This window comes from Phyllopteryx taeniolatus, chromosome 11 (assembly GCF_024500385.1).
Source record: "Phyllopteryx taeniolatus isolate TA_2022b chromosome 11, UOR_Ptae_1.2, whole genome shotgun sequence".
In the NCBI taxonomy this organism is placed as follows: domain Eukaryota; kingdom Metazoa; phylum Chordata; class Actinopteri; order Syngnathiformes; family Syngnathidae; genus Phyllopteryx; species Phyllopteryx taeniolatus.
This window is the reverse complement of record NC_084512.1, coordinates 26,804,045-26,822,269: the sequence shown is the minus strand read 5'-3', so window position 1 is coordinate 26,822,269 and position 18,225 is coordinate 26,804,045. Positions and strand designations below refer to the sequence as shown.

General features: G+C 40.5%; 1 protein-coding gene across 29 annotated transcripts in view; it reads left to right on the top strand.

Annotated features, from left to right (window-relative positions):
- arhgef33 (Rho guanine nucleotide exchange factor (GEF) 33) overlaps nt 1–18,225 on the top strand; it is a 102,791-nt gene that overhangs the window by 19,433 nt on the left and 65,133 nt on the right. The window lies entirely within an intron of this gene.

The window sequence follows — 18,225 nt, the reverse complement described above, 5'->3', positions numbered from 1 at the left end:
GTTCCGTCTTGTTTTCCCATTGGTAACATGATTTATTTTCTTTGAAGCCGAACTTGCAAAAATGTTTTCTTTATGGCTGGTGTCTTTGGACTAAAGTTAAAGACATAAATATGATTGAGCTATAGAAATATGATATATGTAAAGACGACTGAAGCCTAAACAGCGTCTGTTGTCATTCTTGGTGGCGCTGTGGTAACATCTTGTGTTTATAAAAGACAACGTAGAAGTTTCAAGGGGGGTTGGAAACGCTCCCCTTCGCCGTGCACCCGAGCGAGTGAGGCCGAAGCGCTTTTAGCCGTTTCGCCGGATGCGGATGCGTATATTTGCGCATATACGGGATTGCCGGATGTGTGGGTGTGAGTCGCCGACTTGTTTTTTTTTTTTTCTTTGTTTTTTTTTTGGGGGGCGATTGTCCACTTCAATCACTTTCTGCAGCCTCGCTCGCTGTGCGGTGGGCCTAAAGTGCATTAGTTTGTTTCACTTATTAGCTAATTTAGCTAATTTTTAAATCAGTTATTTATTTTTTTTTAAATCAGTGATTTAAAAAAAAAAAAAAAGATTTTTTTTTAAAAGAGAACATTTTCTTGGTATGAGCAACATGCAAGTGAAACTTTTTCAGTCATGCCAAGTTATCAAAATGGGTATCGTATTACAATTGACTGTAAAAATTCATTTTTCATTTCTACTTTTGACTTAACTACAGAAGTATGATCAGTACTTTGCCCCGTCCCGGTAAGAGTCCAAATCGGCTGTAACGCCTTTTGAATTGTCGTATGTATTTTTAGCGCGGGTTCTGCAGATTAGCACGCGTTGTCTTCCGATGACCTTTTGATTGAGGAGATAACCGATATCAGCTGCAGCGGTGAAGCCGGTTGCCACGGCGATGGGCAAACGACACGCTCGCGCTGACGTGCGCGCATGACACACAAAAAGTTTGGCTTCAAAGGCATGAACGATCCCGTTGGGCTTCCTCTTCATTGGCTAAGTAGCTTTTTAATTAACGCGTACATAGCATCCAATTCAAATTGGAACAGCAATTTAAAAAAAATACAAAATACCCTTTATGTCAATCTTTCACCCTGAAATTTGCTGACTTTTTCGAAAGTGACCCAAAATATGCAGCGTGAAAGAAAACATTGGAAAAATGTCATTATTTTGTACAGGGGCTACGCTGTTGGTTTGCAATGAGGCTGTTGTGTCTACTAAAATTGATTTTTTATTTGTATTCCCCCCGCCCCAAGTGTTGATATGGCGGAATGTTGAAAGTGTCAATACAGACGCCATAAGTAGTGTGTGTATTTCTTATGGGACAAAAGTGGTCAAAGGGGAGCTTGAAACAGTCGCGCAACTTTCAGGAGCGAAGGATCGTCAAGTAGCTTGCGACTGCTTCACTCATCTACCAATGTTCAAAGGGGGGCTTGAAACAGTCTGTGAGGAAGAGGAGGAGGCCGAAGCTTTAAGCCAATTTTTAGGCGCCAAAGGGTCATCCTCTCACGTTCAGCTGCTCCTCACATCTCGAAGGCCCGGCGCCGGCTAAAGTTCCAGATAGCGGTCGGGGTAGCGCGACCCGAACGCCGAGCTTCTCCGGCTCGTCCGTCGAGAGCCCGAGGACGTACCGCCGCGCGCCACGCTAACGGCAGCGGGGGGCGTACCGGGCCCTGAATTTCAAATGGCGAATTTCTTTTCTGTTGTCCTTGCGGTGAGGCCCCAAATGAACCAACGAGCGGTGACGGTGATTTCTAGCCGAGAGGTGTCATTCACACTGTAATCCAACGAGCGAGCTACTGCTAACCTTTGTACCGAGAAGTGCGCTACTGTTCTAAAAGTTGAATAACGCAAAAGGGTCATTTAGTGGTTTTCGCAAGCAAAGTCCAGGAAGCTGGTGCAGCTAACCATGGGAAAAAACGCCAATGCACACTGGACCGGCCGTTTTTTTTTAAATACTTGTACGTGTGCACGTGTATGATGACTTTGAGAGGCATTCTATTCTACTGTATTTCATGTTCCAACTCTTATTTTTCTTGATTGCCGTTACATGGACTGCAGTCGGAAATTTACTTCGAAGCAAAATATTGCGACTCTCGTGATTGTTTTCTGTACGTGGTCCCCGACAAATAAACAAAACTTCATTGCTTCTACTTTAGATGGCTACTAAGCGGAGTTTCATCTCCGTTTCTAATGTTACAAAAACGTCATTTTAAGTGCAACCTGTCCCGTTGCTTTAGGTTGACGACGTGGGGACAAAAGAAAGCCGCCGCAAATGCGAGGGGCTTGGCATGACTCATCATTTTTGTTTTTATTTATTTATGTTTTTATTCTGCTTTCATGTGAGTCATTAATGAGTCGTGGGGGAAAAAAAAAAAAAAAAAAAAAAAAAAAGTGGTTTGCCCTGGGGGAGAGCTGAGAGCATGTCAGCAGGACATTATGAAGTAGGATTTTTTTTTTTTTTTATGTAAGGTGAATTTTTAAGCAATCTGTTTTTCTTTTGAAACCAATTTAGAGTCACGCGTCTTCAGTGTGGTACGGCAGCATGAGGTCTACTGGAATACATGCAGCGTAATTATGAGCAAGAAGAAGCGGAGAAGGTCCCTCACTAATGTCCAGTCATCGTCGTCGTTCCCACGGAGTTTCGAGAATATACGCCTGTGAATATTCTCGCATGCTTTGAATATGTTCTTGCTTCATGTTTGTTAAAGTAGCAGTTGTCTGTTGCTTTGTAATTACTGTAACATTTACGCTAATTTCCGTTACCCCGCCTGTGGCGTTTCGCGTCGTATGATGGCATTCAGCTAGCTAATTTTTTTTGTTGGATGAGATTTCATGATTTGGTTGAATGTTTGGGTGTTTTAAAAATACAATGTTTAATTCTCTTTTGTTGCATGCTCAGAGTTGTATGTGTTGCTGCTCCGTGTGTGTGTGTGTGTTAAAGTAGTAGTTTTGTGAAGGTTTTTAATTAGTGTAACAGCTATGCTAATTTCTGTCTACGATGTTTTGCATTAAGCAAGCGGACCTCCGATTGGATTGGGGAAACATTTTGGGGTTTAAATATACAATGTTCAATTCTCTCCTGTTTTGTGTCAGTTTTACTGGAAGTGACAAAAACAGCTTGAAGCAAACACGCGTTGCCTCTTATTTGGAGCACTGCGTAAGCCTGAGGGTCTTCTTCTTTTCGCTTCCTCAAAGTGACGTTATCTGAAAACGTTTTTTTTTATATGGTCTTGCTATATCTCAGCTTCGCACCCATTGCGGTTGCATCTGGATCGTCCCCCCTCCTCCCCCCGAGAAAACGGGGATTTACTGTAAGCGGAAAAGATGCGGTCGAGGTTCTCGCAGAGTCGCGTCACATAACACTTGCCTCATTGACTTTATTGATTGCGAAGAGAAGTTGTCAGAGACCTCACAAAGTGTCGAGGGCTGGTCCCAATTAAAGATGCCCGTTTACAGTCTGCACTTGCACTTCCTGCAAAAAAAAACAAAAAAACAATTGCTTGGCAGCGTTTGCAAGTGTTGGCGAGAAGAAGGTGCAGCTGCTCCATCGGGACGTCCCGCACGTCATCCGCTGCATCATCGCCGACGCCAAAGTCGTGAATCACAACCGAACCCCTCCCCCCCAACAAAAAACGTCTTTTTCACCCTCCTCAACATCCTCGCCATTCTCCCGACATCTGGACTCTTCTTGCCTCCGAGCACCCAGTTGCTGGATGTGATTAAGTTTATTCAAATGAAAACATAAGCAACACTTGAGGCAGCAAAGCATATTCGTTGTTGTTGCATTACTAATTTGACGTGTTTATATGCTCGCTAACTACAGCATGTCAGATTTTAATGTGTCATTTATTTATTTGACTAAATTACATTAAACAGCAGCTCAGGATGGCTTACTCAATCGTACAGATGGGAGGAGACACATTTCTGGAATGACGTTAACCAATATCACCGCTATATCACAAAACCCCTAATCCTTACCGAGTTTTTCAACTGAATGCTAAATGCTAATGCTAACCCTAACCCTATGGGAGGAGACACATTTCTGGAATGACGTTAACCAATATCACCGCTATATCACAAAACCCCTAATCCTTACCGATTTTTTCAACTGAATGCTAAATGCTAATGCTAACCCTAACCCTATGGGAGGAGACACATTTCTGGAATGACGTTAACCAATATCACCGCTATATCACAAAACCCCTAATCCTTACCGAGTTTTTCATCTGAATGCTAAATGCTAATGCTAACCCTAACCCTATGGGAGGAGACACATTTCTGGAATGACGTTAACCAATATCACCGCTATACCACAAAACCCCTAATCCTTACTGAGTTTTTCATCTGAATGCTAAATGCTAATGCTAACCCTAACCCTATGGGAGGAGACACATTTCTGGAATGACGTTAACCAATATCACCGCTATATCACAAAACCCCTAATCCTTACTGATTTTTTCAACTAAATGCTAATGCTAACCCTAACCCTATGGGAGGAGACACATTTTTGAAATGACGTTAACCAATATCACCGCTATACCACAAAACCCCTAATCCTTACCGAGTTTTTCATCTGAATGCTAAATGCTAATGCTAACCCTAACCCTATGGGAGGAGACACATTTCTGGAATGACGTTAACCAATATCACCGCTATATCACAAAACCCCTAATCCTTACTGATTTTTTCAACTAAATGCTAATGCTAACCCTAACCCTATGGGAGGAGACACATTTTTGAAATGACGTTAACCAATATCACCGCTATACCACAAAACCCCTAATCCTTACCAAGTTTTTCATCTGAATGCTAAATGCTAATGCGAACCCTAACCCTATGGGAGGAGACACATTTCTGGAATGACGTTAACCAATATCACCGCTATATCACAAAACCCCTAATCCTTACTGAGTTTTTCATCTGAATGCTAAATGCTAATGCTAACCCTAACCCTATGGGAGGAGACACATTTCTGGAATGACGTTAACCAATATCACCGCTATATCACAAAACCCCTAATCCTTACTGATTTTTTCAACTAAATGCTAATGCTAACCCTAACCCTATGGGAGGAGACACATTTTTGAAATGACGTTAACCAATATCACCGCTATACCACAAAACCCCTAATCCTTACCGAGTTTTTCATCTGAATGCTAAATGCTAATGCTAACCCTAACCCTATGGGAGGAGACACATTTCTGGAATGACGTTAACCAATATCACCGCTATATCACAAAACCCCTAATCCTTACTGATTTTTTCAACTAAATGCTAATGCTAACCCTAACCCTATGGGAGGAGACACATTTTTGAAATGACGTTAACCAATATCACCGCTATACCACAAAACCCCTAATCCTTACCAAGTTTTTCATCTGAATGCTAAATGCTAATGCGAACCCTAACCCTATGGGAGGAGACACATTTCTGGAATGACGTTAACCAATATCACCGCTATATCACAAAACCCCTAATCCTTACTGAGTTTTTCATCTGAATGCTAAATGCTAATGCTAACCCTAACCCTATGGGAGGAGACACATTTCTGGAATGACGTTAACCAATATCACCGCTATATCACAAAACCCCTAATCCTTACTGATTTTTTCAACTAAATGCTAATGCTAACCCTAACCCTATGGGAGGAGACACATTTTTGAAATGACGTTAACCAATATCACCGCTATACCACAAAACCCCTAATCCTTACCAAGTTTTTCATCTGAATGCTAAATGCTAATGCGAACCCTAACCCTATGGGAGGAGACACATTTCTGGAATGACGTTAACCAATATCACCGCTATATCACAAAACCCCTAATCCTTACTGAGTTTTTCATCTGAATGCTAAATGCTAATGCTAACCCTAACCCTATGGGAGGAAACACATTTCTGGAATGACGTTAACCAATATCACCGCTATATCACAAAACCCCTAATCCTTACTGAGTTTTTCATCTGAATGCTAAATGCTAATGCTAACCCTAACCCTATGGGAGGAGACACATTTCTGGAATGACGTTAACCAATATCACCGCTATATCACAAAACCCCTAATCCTTACCGAGTTTTTCATCTGAATGCTAAACCAAGTTAACTCCCTATCCTAACCGTAAAAACCTGGATCCTAACAATAACCCTTACCCTAATCTCTAATCCTAAAACAAAACCAAAGACCCCTAACCCTAACCACTACCCTTATCCCTAATCGTAATGCCAAACCAAAGACCCCAACCCCTGATCCTGTCAATCAGGATCCTGTGACGATTATACTTACTGCCCATTTTTCTCCTGATGAGAAAAAGTAGGCATCTGTTTGAGGGAGGCGTCCGCTAGAGTCGGGGCAACTATTTGAAGAAATAAGAAATTGGAAATTTGGATTTCCCCAAAAACAATTGTCCACATTTTTCCTCTGCTTAATACAATGACTATAATAGAGCGCAGACCTCCGCCAAGACATAACAATCATCTGTGTCACTTTCATGATTTTGTTAGCTTTGCGCTTCCTGTTGCTGGCCTCCACTCCCGTTTGCTTGTTGGGTCAGAACCGATATTGACCAACTTTTTTGTGAGTCTTTGAACTCAGCTCACCTGTTAGCTTCTCGCGCAAGCTGCCGACTGCTAGATTGTCATGTGCAGTTTATTATTATTTTTTTTTTACATCCAAGATTGAGTTCATCTGATATTTGGTATTGGTCTCTTAAACCTGTGCAGTGTTTTTTTTTTTTTTAGTACCAGACTGGCGGCGGATTGGTTGTTTGCTACAACACTCCTACTCACACACACACACAGACAAAAATGACAGACGAAAACAAAAGTGTTACTGGTGGTTGGTTCACCTCCCACACTAACTAGACATACTTACACGTGTCATTTTACATAGGAAAAAAACCATACAAGACACACACTTCCACTCCAATATCTTTCTGTATGTCTGTCCGTCTAATGATATAATAGTTTTTTAAAAATGTTTAGTATTGTTATTATTTACAAATGTAGTGACTTGGTGCTGAGTCAACTGTCACTTTGGCACTTTTCCCTCCCATTCCCAAAAAAAAAAAAAAAAAAGCTCCTAGCAACAATTGTAGCTGCACTTTGGTCCATGTAATTGACCAAATCAGTGTCAGACAAGTTCCAGGACTGATGTACACACACAAAAGAATTTCAAACCCAAAGAGATTCTGCAGCTGGACCAACCTCCCAACTCTCCGACCTTGCTCAGTGTGATTTAAAAAAAAAAAAAAAAAAAAAAAACATTCCCCCTCTTTCTCGACGTGAAGCTTGACATCAAATATTTCTTTTTTGACGCCAGTCCTGGAACATTTCTGACACACTTCGTATAATGATCATACTGGTCGATTAATTAATCGCGACGTATTCTGTCGATTGTGTGGACGTGATTGCTGATGTATTAGGTCTTAAAGTAAATGCAAGAAAAATCGAGTCCACTAGTTGGTTTGCATCCACAAACAATATGGCAACCCCAAAAGATTAATGCAACGTGCTTAATACAAACACTGGCATGGAAACAGGAGCTCAGAACATTCAAGAGAGACAGTGATGCCTTGACAACTTTCGTATCGCAAAGTATATTCCCCCTTTTGAAATGAATTCAAATTAATATAGTGTGTAGTTCCACCGTTTGTGTTCAAATATCCGTTGTTTAAAAAGTTATAACACCGTGACACTGATGCTACACTTAAAATAAAAGTATGGTAAACTGATGTAATTTCACCCTCTTTTCCTCAAAAATAATCAAATCTCTGTCAGCTTAACACAATTTAATCATGTTCAACCGAAAATTAAGTTCACTTTTTTTTTTTTTCATTTTTCAGCACAATGGTGTTGATCAGAAGCATCCTCAAAAGCCGGAATGTGGTGTGGGCTTCCTTCACGACAACTTTGGTTTTTCAGGAACATCGCTGCGGCTGTGTGACTGCGACTTATGGTCGCAAACAGGAAACAGTTTCCTGTTACTGTTATAAAACAAAACAAAACAAAAAAAACAAACACACACACACGTTGCTCCTCGCTTAATTCGAGCCAGTTGCTTTATCAACGCCTAAATGGGCTGCAGGTGGACGCCGGAGTGCAATACCATCGAGCTGCAATTATCTCATCTTTTGTATTATTCTGCTATGGCTACTTCTTGAAGCATGAGAAACGTGATTAGATTGACCTGAGCGGTTGGCTGCAAAAAAGTACACCGGAGTCCAGTTTTTGTATATCGGGAGCTGTTATGTCGCCGGGATGTTCGGAAAGCAGCGGCGTCGCGATTGGAGTCGGCAGTTAGTTGAGCTTTGCCGCTTAAATGGGCTGCTGAGGTTCACCGGAGTGAAGTATGCATCTCATATTTTGCTTTTGGAGTTTTGTTATATTGTTGTCATGTCCCGACACATTGGAGGACACAATTTAGAATTAGCCATGAGCAAAGGAGGAGAAAGTTCATTCCGGCCCGACTGGCGAAATGAGCCTCAAAGATGCAGCGGTCGTTGTAACGATTTGTTACGCGTGCGCATTTGAATGTGTACAAGAGAACTTCCGAGCCTTCGCATCCTTTCTGTTACTCGTAGTAGTAAAATTTCTTCCTTTCACTGCAAAAAAGAGAGAAAAAAAATAAATAATCTTTTGTCTCTTCTTCCATCTGAAAGTAATGAAAGCTGTTGTTTGGTGACTCAAAACGGTCGCACTAATTTCCAAAACCACACACGCACGCACGCACATGAGTCGGCGTGTGGGCGCGCAGGGTTGCAGCAGCGTCAACGCGTGCATATTGCATGAAAATTATGAAATATTATCAAGAAAGGATGACAGCATGATTCCTGGGCAAAACTGGGAAATGGGAGCAATCGACAGATTCAGAATCATCTTTATTTTGCCAAGTATGTCCAAAAAACACACAAGGAATTTGTCTCCGGTAGTTGGAGCCGCTCTAGTACGACAACAGACCGTCAATTGACAAAGAACACTTTGGAGACGTAAAGACCTTTTCCAAAAAAAAAATAAAAATAAAAAATCACTGAGCAGTAAAGGGTTGCTAGTTATCTGGTAATGCCGGTACATATTTTTTTTGGGGGGGGGGACAATTGTGCAAAACGATGCAGAGCAGTTCCAATGACTAATATCGCAATAGTCCGGTGCAAGGACCTTCGCGCAATGGCCGCCGAGACTTCAAGCGAGTAGTACGATAATCTGGGACAATGTCGATTGTGCAAATGTTGCAGATACTCCTCAATGGGGCAGATGCTACTCTGGCATGAGTGGCCGGTATTGGTCAACAACAGATATGCAAATAGTGCAGCGTGGCGAGACTACAACAGTGAGTGCACGAGTAGGATATAATTGGCCCGACAGACAAACATTCAGACAAAAGAAATTGGCAGCATGTTGCAATGGAATTGTAGGTTAGCTGTTTAAGGAGTTGATGGCAAGAGGGAAGAAGCTGTTGGAATGTCTGCTAGTTCTGGTTTGCATTGATCGGGAGCGCCTACCTGAGGGAAGGAGCCGGAAGAGCCGGTGACCGGCGTGCGCAGCGTCCGAGAGGATTTTGCACGCTCTTGTCTTAGTTCTGGCAGCGTGCAAGTCCTCAAGGGTGGGTAGGGGGGCTACCGACAATGCTTTCAGCAGTTTTGATTGTCCGTTGCAGTCGTCGTTTGTCCTTTATTTTTTTTGGTAGCAGCGCTACAAAATGAAGTCATCTGTCACGGAGAGCATAACGGTTTCATAACTCATGAAGTTGACATAGTTTACAAAAACAGATTTTGAAGGCCGGTTGTTGTCATTTGAAGAATTGAAGTTCCGACGAACACCGCTTTTATGACACTGTTCAGTTCTATTCTGTTGCAGTCATTGTGCAAGTTTCAATTGAATTGAATGTTTCTTAAATATCATCCACCTGCCTCTTGTGTTCTTATTTTCATTTTTTGTAAGGGAGGGATTGTGTGTTGTATTTCCTTTTTAGTCATTATTTCCCCTTGAACGCAGAGGAAAAAGGAAAAGTCATTTCGAGCTCTTCTGGGCTTCCTTTTTTCTACCTTTTTGAAACCCGATCTCGGTGTTTTTTTTTTTTTTTGTCTTGAAGTGGCCTCACAAAGCGCTGGTGCACTTCCCACATATTCTTCACAATTTCTCTGCCGTCTTATCGACGAAGTCTTCTCTTCTGTGCGTGTGAATCTCGTCTATTATAGGGTGTAAAAAAAAAAAAAAAAAAAAAAAATGTTCCTGCTCACTTGCGATGTGACTAATTTTGTGCCGTGAAAAAAAAACAAATAGTCCCGCCGGCCGCTGCTCCTTTCTGCTCGAAAACAAATTGTCCTTTAAATGCTTGCATTTGTTTGTTGCTGCTGTGTGGAAACAACAACAAAAATCAAATTCAAATACAATTTCCCCACTCATCTTGAAACCATGAATCAGACTGAAACAAGATCTTGCGTGTTTGAAGTGACACAAATGGAGCCTTCAGTTGTGACTGTGGGATGTATTATTATTTTTTTAATAGCTTCATATGTTTTCAACACATGTAACGCTTGTCTATATTTGATCTACAATTTAAGACAAATGCTCAGCAAAAAAAAATAAATAAATACAAAAATCCCACTTAAAAATATTTCGGATGAATTAAAAATGGCAACCACATATTTGATAATGCCACTTGCTAGTTTGCGTTTCAATTCGGATTCAAACAATTCAAATCCAATCAAATATATCTTTAAATTCAAGTTAAAAATTATGAAATATTCTTAGAATGTGTAAATGTCCAAATCACAACTGATACTAAAATTCTAAAAACAAAAATGAATCTGTTATTAATATTGCAACCAAACACAATAGTACAATTTTTAATAATCGAGTAAGAAATATTGATTAAAAAAATGTCTAAATGTTGAAATGACAATTGATGCTTAACATAATTTCTCACAGGTTGCTTTTAGAAAAATGACTGACTAATTGTTTTCAATTGAAGCTGTTGTTAAAGAGGAACAAAGCCTATAAATGCCCACAAAAAAAATAAATCCAATTCTCATAATTGTAGACTTCAATTGTTGTGAAAATTACTAAAAATGTGGAGATGTGTGTGCACACCTAATACTTAAAATACTTTACCCCCAAAACATTTTGCCTGGAGTGGACAATTTTGCCCATTAAAAAAAAAAATATTGTAGTTCAAAATGAATATTTCTAGAATGTGTAACTATTGAACACACCTGATAATTAAAATACTCCCCTCCCCAGACATTGCTTTGAGTTGACCCACAAAAGTCAATTTGTAATCATTAAAATATTTAAGTTGCAGGAAATTGCAGTCATTTTTAAAGGAACGTATTATGAAACACACGCGATACCTAAAATGCTGCGTCTCCCCACGTTACTTTAAATTCCCAATTTTTGCCCACAAAAAGCCAATCTCCTGGTTTTGCCCTGGTGTGTGTCGCCGAGTTGTCGTCAGATGTTTCTCACGTCAATAAATGCGCGCAAGTCAAAGTGCAAGTGCGTGATGTTCAGGAGGAGCGATAATAACAAGCAACAGGGGAAATTTCCCTCGTCGAGCGTTCTTTTCTCTGACAACCCACTCACTTTCGACTGGAAAAAACAAAAAACAAACGCACTTTAACCTTTTCAGCAGCAACAAGTAAAAGGATGAAAATGACTGTGTGTGTAAATGTAATGAGCACGTTTCCTTATCCCCGTCTATGCATCGTTTTAACAGTCACATACGAAGTCATGTCACTTTCAAAATGACAACTCGGCGCAATATTGACAATATACACACTCGCACAGCTAATATGAAATAGGATCACGTTTGTTTTGAATTTCAGAATTTCTTCATCAAATTTGAACTTGTAATTTTAGCCATATGTGTGGCACATGCACATGCTGTCTTTTTTTCATTACAGTCCACTTGCGTTTTGTTCAGTCTCTCAGCGTCTTGTATATAAATACTGGCTGCGACAAATATTGTGTATTTAAATATGTTCTAATTGTGGATGGAATCACACACTCCAACGTGTGGGGATCTTACTTCTGTCGACTTTGATTGACGCTATCAAAATGTTTGTTATAATTGCGGTGGCTGTTTCGAATGTACATAGTTAATATCATTATATTCTATAATGTGAGTGCATACACATTGTAGTGCTTTACAGCGTACTGCCGGTTTTTATTTCTGGCTGTGTGTGTGTGTGTGTGTGTGTGTGTGTGTGTGTGGGTGGGTGCGTGCGCACACTTCTGCAATTTGTTGCATGTACATTTTTTTTACATGACTAACAGTATATTTTGGACATCTGCTTGTGTGTGTGTGTGTAACATAGCTGTGTGTACATGTACAATTGTGTCTGACAGTATGTGTGCATATTTATTTATATTATGTAATAGTCTGGTTATGATCTGTGCACTGTACAAATGTCAGATGTAATATAGTGTGTCTATGGGTCCCACAATGGTTGATAAATGTGAACTAGTTTGTTTTATAAAAAATGTAATCAATGCGTACACTGGCACATGGTAGCATTTAGACGTGGTAGTATAGCTAAAATGTACCGAATGTTGAAAATTTCCCCACGTAGTTAATAACTGCTTATTAATGCTTTATAATGTATTTATAACATGGTTATTAGCCATCTTATAAAGCACGTATAAACCCTATATGAGCTTAAAACACTGGGTTTTAATTGTATATCATAATACAAGGTTTTTGAAAAGTCACTGTGCATTTATATATGTATTAATGGATGTGTTTAAAAAATGAATTTATATGTACCTCCTGTATTGTACATTGAAACGTGTCTGTAAAAGAAAATGCCATTGTGCACTTGTATTTTTCCGTAACAGACATGTTTCAATATGAAAATAGACAAAAAATTAATATCACTTCACAGTCAGTTTCCGAACACTCTGTATAATGAATTGTACTTTACATACGTACAATATTTTAACCTTGATATATTTACGCCATGAGGCAAACGGCGCACTGCAAATGTTTGCTTGGCTGACTGAAAAGTTCAACTGTGGACACGGTCAACTAACAAAAACAAAAGTGCTAATTATGTTGACATACAGCATAATGTGACAGACGCAAAGAGTGATTGGATATAATTTGGAACAACCACCCTTATACGGCATGCTGCGTGTGTCAACGCGCGCCCACGCGTGCGTACATACTGTATTCTTTCTGGGTTCGATTTGCATGCGCGCGGACGCGGCGGCCACTTGAGCGCGACCGTCCGACATTTACACATTCAAATGAAGCCGTCTGAGACGAGTGAAAAGATGAATTTGGCTGCCCGCTAGTCGATAATCTCCCCAGATGAGCGCCGCCCGGGCGACTCGCTTCGGGAACTTCTTTTGCTTTGTTCTTTTGACCCTCGGTCACAAAACTTCGTCGGCGGCTAAAGCAGCTCTTGGTGAAATACTGCATGTTTTTTTAAACATATATTAACAGTAAAACAAACATGCGGTAACTACTCTTTCTGAATCACCCAAAGATGCCACCAGAAGCCGCCAAATAGGAAAGTAGCACAGTCCAGTAATTGGTGTCAAGGAAGTGCGTTGAAGTGATCTATCTCGACTGAGAATTTTCTTCATCGGGCATTGAATTAGCTATCTTTAAACATCGCGTGACTTACATCTTTATAAAGCTTTAACCAACAAGTGGGAAAAAAAAATCTGGTTATAACCAGTTAATAAGCCATTTATAAACTCTTAATAGGAATACCCTAATAAACATTTTGAGCTATGCTTAAACGGCATTGTATGATTTGTCTTTACAAAAGTGTTTAAACTCGTTACAACTGCAACAGTCATAAGCATACCCTCAAAAAATAATTAATCGCTTATAAGCACTCTGTTAAATTGGCTACCGTTGGTTTAAAACAGTGTATGACATCTTTACAAAGTCTTAGCTCGTAAAAAAAAAAAACACGTTATGACCAATTCATAATTTGTAAACCCTTCATAAGTGTGCTCTCAAACATTTAATAATTGGTTAATAAATTGGTTATAGGTACTGTGAAAGAAGTTGCAGTATGTTCAAATGACAATGTATGATATACATCTTTATAAAGCATTCAAAACTAGTACAAAAAAGTAGTTATTACCAGCTAATTAACCATTTAAAACGCTTCATAAGTGTCCCTCATAAACCGCTTATGATTAATAAATAGGATATAAACACTTTATAAACAGGAATATGTTACTTGTGTGTGATTATAAAGCATGATCCAAACAACCAGTGTATAACGCCTTTATGAGCACATTTGGGTATCTGTTTTTAGCAAATGTGTGTGAGTCAATGTAGGGTAGTCATAAAAAGTTTTTGTGAGTCACGCACGGTGAGCGCGCGTCAAGTCGCGCCGCGGCGCGCCGGCCTGCTCGTTGCAGCCATTGGCGGGACGCGACCCGCTCACGCTCCGGGTTCTCACGCCTGTTCGGACGCCGCCGACCGGCTTCCAAAGCAAACACGTCCACTTTTTTGTTTTGGTTTTTGTGTTCAGCCCCCTCAGGGCAACCCCCCCCCTTACCACCGGTGAGTCAGCGCACTTGGACGTCTCACTTCCTCTCCAAAGCCCCGTTGCTCACTTACTGTACTCGGATGTACTCCGGTGAAGGTTTCAAACATCCCCGCAACGATCGCTTGCTGCGCCCGTGGACTGTCGACGCGCGCGTGGCCGCGCACGTACTGCGAGTACACACTTGTACTTCATTTGTCAAAATACATCTCACAACAGCAGGGTGATCACAGACTCTAAAGTTATTGCGGCTTGTATTTGGTTAACGTTTGAAATTGCTCTAAAACCATAATGAAGTTAAAGCTACTACCACCACCACTGTAGTACAACTACCGCTACGTACCCTTTCTTATACTAGTACCACCGAATTCTCCACCTCCTACTAGTGTTTTCTTACTAATCCTCTTCCTTTTACTAGTACAGTACTGCTATTGTAAGCACTCACGTCGATGAGTCCCTCTGTTCCAGTTCCAATCCAAACGGATCATTTTGCTTTTTGATGACGCTTTTGTCGACGGGTACCTAATGTTTTGTCCGTGAAGTGTGTTTACCGAATGGGATTTTTTTTTTAATTTTTTTTTTCTTCTTGGTTTGTTTTTCTTTCTCCCCCTTCCTACGCCAACGCAAATGATGAGACGAAGTGAAGAATTCAAAGCATTCCGTCTCTTTTGGTCCCTTCCTCTTCTTGTTTCCTCTTCTTTTCACGACTCCTCCCACTTTCGGGACGAATTAGCTAAAGTGGAGCACGTCCATCCATCACGGGGATCAATAAGTCTTTGTCGCGATGGCGGCTGACTTTGTCAGTGGTGCCTCGAGATACGAATGATACGAGTTGTCTTCAGCTGATTTTTAGAGATTTATTTATTTTTTGCTTTGACTTGAGAGCACAAATTTAAGATACGACCGCCGTATGGTGGCAGTGAACTCCGCTCTCGTCGCTTCATGACAACAAGCCGCCGTTGAGCAAATATTGAATAATTCTTGGAAAGAAAAAAAAAAGAAGAGGCTTCAAGATTGACGTTTACCGTCAAACTAAACACAGAAGTAAAAGAATTACGCATTGCATATGCTTGTTTTGCTTTTTGTATTCAAATGCATTTACAATGTGTTTCAAACGTGTTTTAATAAGTTGAAATGTGTTTAAAGCATGTTGAGAAGGGTGAAACTATTAAAAAAAAAACAAAAAAAAAAATTTTTGTTCCACCTCTCCTCCTGCGCTTGTTTTTATCTGCACGTCCGTCCGATGAGTCAGCACATCTCCTGTGAAACGAAACCATTTTGCCAACAAAAGAAAAACCGGGACGGCGGCCAATGAGTCCAGTGAGTTCGCGCGTCGCTCGCTCTTAATTGTTTCATGCCGCACAGTTTTTTGTGTTGTGTTTTTTTTTTTGTCCTCGTTTGAACCCGAACGATGGCACGGAGGTAATGAAAGCCACATGGCTGGCCTGAGCGGGACGTTTAACTTTGCAGGCGTAAATCCACATCTGGCTTGGGCGTGTTAGCGGGATGGCGCTAGCTGCGTCAGGCTACGTAAAACGGCGTGACATCGGGGGACAACGGATGACAAATTCTGTCGTTTTCGCGGGTAAATTAGCTCATTTTAGGGAGATTTCACATATTTACCTTCTTACCTTCCACATTTACTGTCAGATTCTGTTCAATTTATTCAGGACCTTTGCAGCGTTTGTTCGCAACCGTCGTCACCCTGGAATGACATTTTTCTATCTTCGCTATGTCGCAACCCGCTTTTACCGAAGTTTGAAAGAATATGTATTGTTAAAAAAAAAAAACCTTTGAAAACATATGAATTTCCTATTTTTTGAACATAATTACTCATGCTTCCATGTTTAAAGTGCCTTTTAGAGCACTTATAAGGAAACTGAGGGTAAACATAACTAAATGTCCCAAAATGTAAATCTTGGCACTGAGCTCTTCTTTTTAAGAAAGTGCAAACTTTATTGTGGGTTTTTTTTTCTTCTTTTTAAGAAATGAAGGCAACAGACCAAAGCAACTGTAATAGTTTTAACAGTCTGAATTATGCTACAATTTTGTCACTACCTGTCCGCGACCCGCCCAAAATGGCTCCACGACCCACTTTTGGGTCCCGACCCACCAGTTGAGAATCGCTCATTTACAGGACTGTGCACATTTTTCAGAATTCTGGAATTTTGACAATAAAATTGGACCGATTTTCCACGTGTACCTCCTAGTTCCACGTTTCTTGACGGATTCAAACCATTCCAACTTCAAACTGTTTCTGCCCTTTCAGGGACACAAAGATTCCCGCTCTCAAAATGACCCAAATTTTCATGATAAAGTTTTTCAATTTTTGATATATTTGACACATTTACTTCCACATTTCTTTACCAATTCAAACCATTCTAACTTCCAACTGTTCAGCCCATTCAGGACAATATGAAAATATTCCCACGACAAAAAAATCCCCATTAAAAAAATAAATAAAATAAATAAATTAATAAAAAAAATAAAAAAAAATAATAATAATAACAAATAAAAATAAATAAATTAAAAAAATATTTATTTATTTATTTTCCTGCACGGACTTGACAGAGATAATGCTAAAAACCTTAATACCATCCTGGCACTGACTGTAATCAACAACGTTCCGTTCTGGTCGCCTTCACAACTCTTGCCATTGTGAACGTAAGAATCCGGGTTAGCGTATTTCCTCAAATAGTGGCCCCCTCGCCAATAGATACGATGATTTCACTCGTTCAAAAAAAAATGCCTTACCCCAAATAGCCACCTCTCTTTTTTTGCCTGCGTGACAAATGACGGGTAGTAACTGCACTGCAACAAAACAGACGCCTACACCATCTGCAGTTAAGTAACACACACACACACACACACACACACACACACACAAAAAAACACTCCTGGGAGCAAAGTGCTCCTCGGAGATTTGGCTGCGTTCCCGCTAGGTGAGCGTGATAAACATCTCGGGTACGTAGGTTAGAAAAAGTGAAATAAGCTCCCGTGGGAAGACTCGTCCTTCGCACCGGCCGCCGGCTGCCGTTCGCCCTTCGCCCTTCGACCCGCCGGCGGCGGGCGTTAAGTAAGTGGTCTGAAAACATGCTCTCATCCGTCAAAGTGGCCCGAAAAGTCACTCGGACGACTCATTTATCAACTCAGTTGACGCACTCGCCGCTGTGTAATTTGTCTTGATGGCTAATGTGATGAGTGGCAGGTTACGCGCAAATGTTATTTAGCGGCAAATGAAATCAACACGACAGGGGCGGTCGGTCATTTATTTTAGTAATCAAAAGAAATATACAACAAATGTAATACAAAATGACCAGAAATCATTCATTCTCATGTTTGAATTGTATTATTGATCATTATTTATTATTAACCACTTTATGGACAGTGACATTTTAAATGTTACTCTTTGATGTCATTTTCAATATTTAAAAAAATAAAATGAATACAATAATGGTTTCCTCAAGGCATGTGAGCGCAGGTCGGTTCACATGCACGTGATCGACCTTTCTCAAGTTGTTTGTGCCGTCTGGCGAATCCCTCATGAAAGATGAGCTTATTTCTTTTGAGGCCGTCTTCTTTGCATGCGGTCTCGCTCAGGCCCTGGAAAAAAAACAACAAACAAACAAACAAACAAAAACAAAAAAAAACTGATCAGCTGCGACAAGACGCTGCTTTGTTCCTATTGCCTCCGAAGTCCAAACAACACCAGTTAGATCGCGCAAGACAA